Source organism: Oncorhynchus nerka, linkage group LG7 (genome assembly GCF_034236695.1).
Source record: "Oncorhynchus nerka isolate Pitt River linkage group LG7, Oner_Uvic_2.0, whole genome shotgun sequence".
In the NCBI taxonomy this organism is placed as follows: domain Eukaryota; kingdom Metazoa; phylum Chordata; class Actinopteri; order Salmoniformes; family Salmonidae; genus Oncorhynchus; species Oncorhynchus nerka.
In genome coordinates, this window is record NC_088402.1 from 4570660 (window position 1) to 4577694 (window position 7035).

The window sequence follows — 7035 nt, forward strand, 5'->3', positions numbered from 1 at the left end:
CTTGCCTCGGGACCTGTATACACCTGCTGAGATTAGCAGCCCTAAGGAAGGCATGGAGGACAGTCTCATCCCTTTCCAGCTGTCTCCAGATTTTCGAAAACCCCTCCAGATTTGTCATGTCCAGGATGATTTTTTGGGTGTGATGAACACGTAGAATGTTGAGGTCATGTCATGGGCATGGGAAACGGTATACGTCGTGGGTCCTGGGGTCATCTACATGACCTTATGTTCTGACATCCTTCCCTGGTAGTGATATGCCACTGAGGACCATTTGATTTGGCCATTTTTGACAGGAGAGCTTTCAGCTTGAGGGATTTCTTCCTCTTCTTCTGAGGATGACGTATCATATATTTATCTTCTGACACATCCTCCACTTCCTCTTCAGAATCAGAGTAGTCTTGCTGGACATGTGAAAAAATCTGTTCTGGAACCTGTTCAGCAGTGAAACACACAATCATGGCTTCAGCACCTTGGACAAGACCACATGTCTGGACATGTCCGGATACGTACCCATGACAATATTAGTATCTGTTGTTTTTTCGTACGTGTTTCGATACGTGAAAAAAGGCAACATTTCACTTTTGTAATATTAGGGTCAGTCTAGGACAAGTCATCAAATTTCAAGTTGCATAATATCATGGAGGTGATTGTTTTCACTGCTGTGGTGTCGGGTCAAAATGACCCGAGGACAGCGAGAGGGTTAAGTGGGCTGAAATATTTCTAGAAGTCACAGAGGGGACATGGAGGGAAGTCACAGAGGAGACATGGAGGGAAGTTACAGAGGAGACATGGAGGGAAGTCACAGAGGGGACATGGAGGGAAGTCACAGAGGGGACATGGAGGGAAGTCACAGAGGGGACATGGAGGGAAGTCACAGAGGAGACATGGAGGGAAGTTACAGAGGAGACATGGAGGGAAGTCACAGAGGGGACATGGAGGGAAGTCACAGAGGGGACATGGAGGGAAGTCACAGAGGGGACATGGAGGGAAGTCATAGAGGGGACATGGAGGGAAGTCACAGAGGGGACATGGAGGGAAGTCATAGAGGGGACATGGAGGGAAGTCACAGATGGACATGGACGGAAGTCACAGAGGGGACATGGAGGGAAGTCACAGAGGGAATAGCTACACTGTTTGTATTCGGTCATGTTCCCAGTCGCCTTGCCATGATTAAAAGTGGTTGTTCGCGCTTTCAGTTTTACGCAAATGCTGCCATCAATCCATGGATTCTGGTTAGGAAATGTTTTCATAGTCACAGTGGGTACAACATCACCAATGCACTTGCTTATAAACTTGCTAATAAACTCGCTCTCCGAGTCAGTGTATATCTCAATGTTGTTTTCTGAGTTTGCCCAGAAGATTGGTCAGGCTAGCGTTGGATAGACCTGAGCATGGCGTCTCCTGTTTCGGTTTTTGTCTATAGGCTGGGATCAACAAAATGGAGTTATGGTCCGATTTGCCAAAGGGAGGGAGGGGGAGGGCTTTGTATGAATCGCGAAAGTTAGAGTATCAATGGTCCAGAATGATACGAGCTTGTGTTGCGCATTCGATATGATACTAGATTTTAGGGAGCCTTATTCTCAGATTAGCTTTGTTTAAAATCCCCAGCTACAATAAATTCAGCCTCAGGATATATGGTTTCCAGTGAAGTCCAGTTCTTTCAGGGCCATCGAGGGATCTGCTTGGGGGGTGATATACACGGCTGTGACTATAGCCTAAAATAATTATATTGGTAGAGAATGTGGTCGGCATTTGATTGTAAGAAATTGTAGGTCAGGTGAACAAAAGGACTTCAGTTCCTGTATGTTGTTATGATTACACCATGAGTTGTTAATCATAAGGCATACACCCCCACCCCTCTTCTTACCAGAGAGATCTTTATTTTCTGTCGGCATGATGCAACAGGGTACCGACTCTGACAACATATCCCGAGTGAGCCATGTTTCCGTGAAACAGAGAACGTTACAATCTCTGATGTCTCTCTGGAAATCAACTCGTGCCCGAATTTCATCCACCTTGTTGTCTAGAGATTGGACATTGGCGAGTAATATGCTCGGGTGGATGGTGTGCTCGTCTTCTGAGTCTGACAAGTAGGCCGCTCCGTCTGCCCCTCCTGTAGCCTCTCCGTTGTTATGGGTTGAGATCCAAACAACGGATCCGCTTCTGGAAAGCCGTATTCCGTATTCCTGGTCGTAATGTTGGTAAATGTTATACCGTATTCCGTATTCCTGGTCGTAATGTTGGTAATGTTGGTAAATGTTATACCGTATTCCGTATTCCTGGTCGTAGTGTTGGTAATGTTGGTAAATGTTATACCGTATTCCGTATTCCTGGTCGTAATGTTGGTAATGTTGGTAAATGTTATACCGTATTCCGTATTCCTGGTCGTAATGTTGGTAATGTTGGTAAATGTTATACCGTATACCGTATTCCTGGTCGTAATGTTGGTAATGTTGGTAAATGTTATACCGTATTCCGTATTCCTGGTCGTAATGTTGGTAATGTTGGTAAATGTTATACCGTATTCCGTATTCCTGGTCGTAATGTTGGTAATGTTGGTAAATGTTATACCGTATTCCGTATTCCTGGTCGTAATGTTGGTAATGTTGGTAAATGTTATACCGTATTCCGTATTCCTGGTCGTAATGTTGGTAATGTTGGTAAATGTTATACCGTATTCCGTATTCCTGGTCGTAATGTTGGTAAATGTTATACCGTATTCCGTATTCCTGGTCGTAATGTTGGTAATGTTGGTAAATGTTATACCGTATTCCGTATTCCTGGTCGTAGTGTTGGTAATGTTGGTAAATGTTATACCGTATTCCGTATTCCTGGTCGTAATGTTGGTAATGTTGGTAAATGTTATACCGTATTCCGTATTCCTGGTCGTAATGTTGGTAATGTTGGTAAATGTTATACCGTATTCCGTATTCCTGGTCGTAATGTTGGTAATGTTGGTAAATGCTATACCGTATTCCGTATTCCTGGTCGTAATGTTGGTAAATGTTATACCGTATTCAGTATTCCTGGTCGTAATGTTGGTAATGTTGGTAAATGTTATACCGTATTCAGTATTCCTGGTCGTAATGTTGGTAATGTTGGTAAATGTTATACCGTATTCAGTATTCCTGGTCGTAATGTTGGTAATGTTGTAAATGTTATACCGTATTCCGTATTCCTGGTCGTAATGTTGGTAATGTTGGTAAATGTTATACCGTATTCAGTATTCCTGGTCGTAATGTTGGTAATGTTGGTAAATGTTATACCGTATTCAGTATTCCTGGTCGTAATGTTGGTAATGTTGGTAAATGTTATACCGTATTCCGTATTCCTGGTCGTAATGTTGGTAAATGTTATACCGTATTCAGTATTCCTGGTCGTAATGTTGGTAATGTTGGTAAATGTTATACCATATTCCGTATTCCTGGTCGTAATGTTGGTAATGTTGGTAAATGTTATACCGTATTCCGTATTCCTGGTCGTAATGTTGGTAATGTTGGTAAATGTTATACCGTATTCCGTATTCCTGGTCGTAATGTTGGTAATGTTGGTAAATGTTATACCGTATTCCGTATTCCTGGTCGTAATGTTGGTAATGTTGGTAAATGTTATACCGTATTCCGTATTCCTGGTCGTAATGTTGGTAATGTTGGTAAATGTTATACCGTATTCCTGGTCGTAGTGTTGGTAATGTTGGTAAATGTTATACCGTATTCCTGGTCGTAGTGTTGGTAATGTTGGTAAATGTTATACCGTATTCCTGGTCGTAGTGTTGGTAATGTTGGTAAATGTTATACCGTATTCCTGGTCGTAGTGTTGGTAATGTTGGTAAATGTTATACCGTATTCCTGGTCGTAGTGTTGGTAATGTTGGTAAATGTTACACCGTATTCCTGGTCGTAGTGTTGGTAATGTTGGTAAATGTTACACCGTATTCCTGGTCGTAGTGTTGGTAATGTTGGTAAATGTTACACCGTATTCGTAGTGTTGGTAAATGTTATACTGGTCGTAGTGTTGGTAAAATGTTATACCGTATTCCTGGTCGTAGTGTTGGTAATGTTGGTAAATGTTATACCGTATTCCTGGTCGTAGTGTTGGTAATGTTTGGTAGGTAAATGTTATACCGTATTCCTGGTCGTAGTGTTGGTAATGTTGGTAAATGTTATTCCGTATTCCTGGTCGTAGTGTTGGTAATGTTGGTAAATGTTATACCGTATTCCTGGTCGTAGTGTTGGTAATGTTGGTAAATGTTATACCGTATTCCTGGTCGTAGTGTTGGTAATGTTGGTAAATGTTATTCCGTATTCCTGGTCGTAGTGTTGGTAATGTTGGTAAATGTTACACCGTATTCCTGGTCGTAATGTTGGTAATGTTGGTAAATGTTATACCGTATTCCTGGTCGTAGTGTTGGTAATGTTGGTAAATGTTATACCGTATTCCTGGTCGTAGTGTTGGTAATGTTGGTAAATGTTATACCGTATTCCTGGTCGTAGTGTTGGTAATGTTGGTAAATGTTATACCGTATTCCTGGTCGTAGTGTTGGTAATGTTGGTAAATGTTATACCGTATTCCTGGTCGTAGTGTTGGTAATGTTGGTAAATGTTATACCGTATTCCTGGTCGTAGTGTTGGTAATGTTGGTAAATGTTATACCGTATTCCTGGTCGTAGTGTTGGTAATGTTGGTAAATGTTATACCGTATTCCTGGTCGTAGTGTTGGTAATGTTGGTAAATGTTATACCGTATTCCTGGTCGTAGTGTTGGTAATGTTGGTAAATGTTATACCGTATTCCTGGTCGTAGTGTTGGTAATGTTGGTAAATGTTATACCGTATTCCTGGTCGTAGTGTTGGTAATGTTGGTAAATGTTATACCGTATTCTGGTCGTAGTGTTGGTAATGTTGGTAAATGTTATACCGTATTCCTGGTCGTAGTGTTGGTAATGTTGGTAAATGTTACACCGTATTCCTGGTCGTAGTGTTGGTAATGTTGGTAAATGTTATTCCGTATTCCTGGTCGTAGTGTTGGTAATGTTGGTAAATGTTATACCGTATTCCTGGTCGTAGTGTTGGTAATGTTGGTAAATGTTATACCGTATTCCTGGTCGTAGTGTTGGTAATGTTGGTAAATGTTATACCGTATTCCTGGTCGTAGTGTTGGTAATGTTGGTAAATGTTATACCGTATTCCTGGTCGTAGTGTTGGTAATGTTGGTAAATGTTATACCGTATTCCTGGTCGTAGTGTTGGTAATGTTGGTAAATGTTATACCGTATTCCTGGTCGTAGTGTTGGTAATGTTGGTAAATGTTATACCGTATTCCTGGTCGTAGTGTTGGTAATGTTGGTAAATGTTACACCGTATTCCTGGTCGTAGTGTTGGTAATGTTGGTAAATGTTATACCGTATTCCTGGTCGTAGTGTTGGTAATGTTGGTAAATGTTATACCGTATTCCTGGTCGTAGTGTTGGTAATGTTGGTAAATGTTATACCGTATTCCTGGTCGTAGTGTTGGTAATGTTGGTAAATGTTATACCGTATTCCTGGTCGTAGTGTTGGTAATGTTGGTAAATGTTACACCGTATTCCTGGTCGTAGTGTTGGTAATGTTGGTAAATGTTATTCCGTATTCCTGGTCGTAGTGTTGGTAATGTTGGTAAATGTTATACCGTATTCCTGGTCGTAGTGTTGGTAATGTTGGTAAATGTTATACCGTATTCCTGGTCGTAGTGTTGGTAATGTTGGTAAATGTTATACCCAGTAGTTCTTCTCGGCTAACAATATAAGAAATAATACATTTGAAAAAAAATGACTGACTAGTTTCTTAACCTCTTCAGTCGACCCTCTACTTTTTTGAACATTCTGTTAAAAATCGCGCAACATTTCAGCGCCCTGCTACTCATGCCAGGAATATAGTATATGCATTTGCTTAGTCTGTGTGGATAGAAAACACTCAGACGTTTATAAAACTGGTTAAATCACTGCTGTGGCTTTACCAGAACGGCATTTACATCGAAAAGCACAGGAAAAACTGATCACTGAAAATGGGAAAATATATCCATGCGCTACTTGAACCCATTGATAAAGGTGAACCACAATTAATTGACTGAGGTTGCAGTACCTACAGCTTCCACACGGTGTCTAGAGTCTTGTCATTTCCCTTCGAGTTTTTTCTTGGTCAAACACATGCAGGGCACCGTATCTCCTCAGGTGTAGGACCGGATATTTTCGTTGAGTTTCTAGCCGGACATTTTTCCAGACGGACAGCTAATGATCTTTACATCGCCTCCTGATGAATTGTATCGCTTATTAACGTTTACTAATACCTAAAGTTGCATTACAAACGTATTTCGAAGTGTTTTGTGAAAGTTTATCGTCGACTTTTTGAATTTTAAAAAATGACGTTACGTTTTGAAACAATGTTTTTTTCGTTTATCACACAGTCTACATATAACGATATCTAGGCTTTATATGGACCGATTTAATCGAAATAAAGACCCAAATAGTGTTTATGGGACATCTAGGAGTGCCAACAAAGAAGATGGTGAAAGGTAATGAATGTTTTCTATTTTATTGTGCGTTTTGTGTAACGCCGAAATGCTAATTATTTTGTTTACGTCCCCTGTGGGTCTTTTGGGGTGTTACATGCTATCAGATAATAGCTTCTCATGCTTTCGCCGAAAAGCATTTTAAAAATCTGACTTGTTGCCTGGATTCACAACGAGTGTAGCTTTAATTCGATACCCTGCATGTGTATTTTAATGAACTTTTGAGTTTTAACTAATACTATTAGCATTTAGCGTAGCGCATTTGCATTTCCAGAGCTCTAGTTGGGACGCAAGCGTCCCGAGTAGAAGCAAGAGGTTAAGGACCTGAAACGAGGCGACCATCTCTGTCGGCGCAATTATGTATGGACCCTGGTCAAAAGTAGTGCACTACATAGGGAATAGGGTGCCATAGGGCTCTGGTATAAAGTACTGCACTACATAGGGAATAGGGTGCCATTTGAGAGATAGCCATAGATGTACAGAACATGTCCTAA

General features: G+C 40.9%; 1 protein-coding gene across 1 annotated transcript in view; it reads right to left on the reverse strand.

Annotated features, from left to right (window-relative positions):
• The window catches only part of csmd2 (CUB and Sushi multiple domains 2), a 726975-nt gene that overhangs the window by 207247 nt on the left and 512693 nt on the right, over positions 1-7035 (reverse strand). The gene's annotated exons all lie outside the window — the stretch shown is intronic.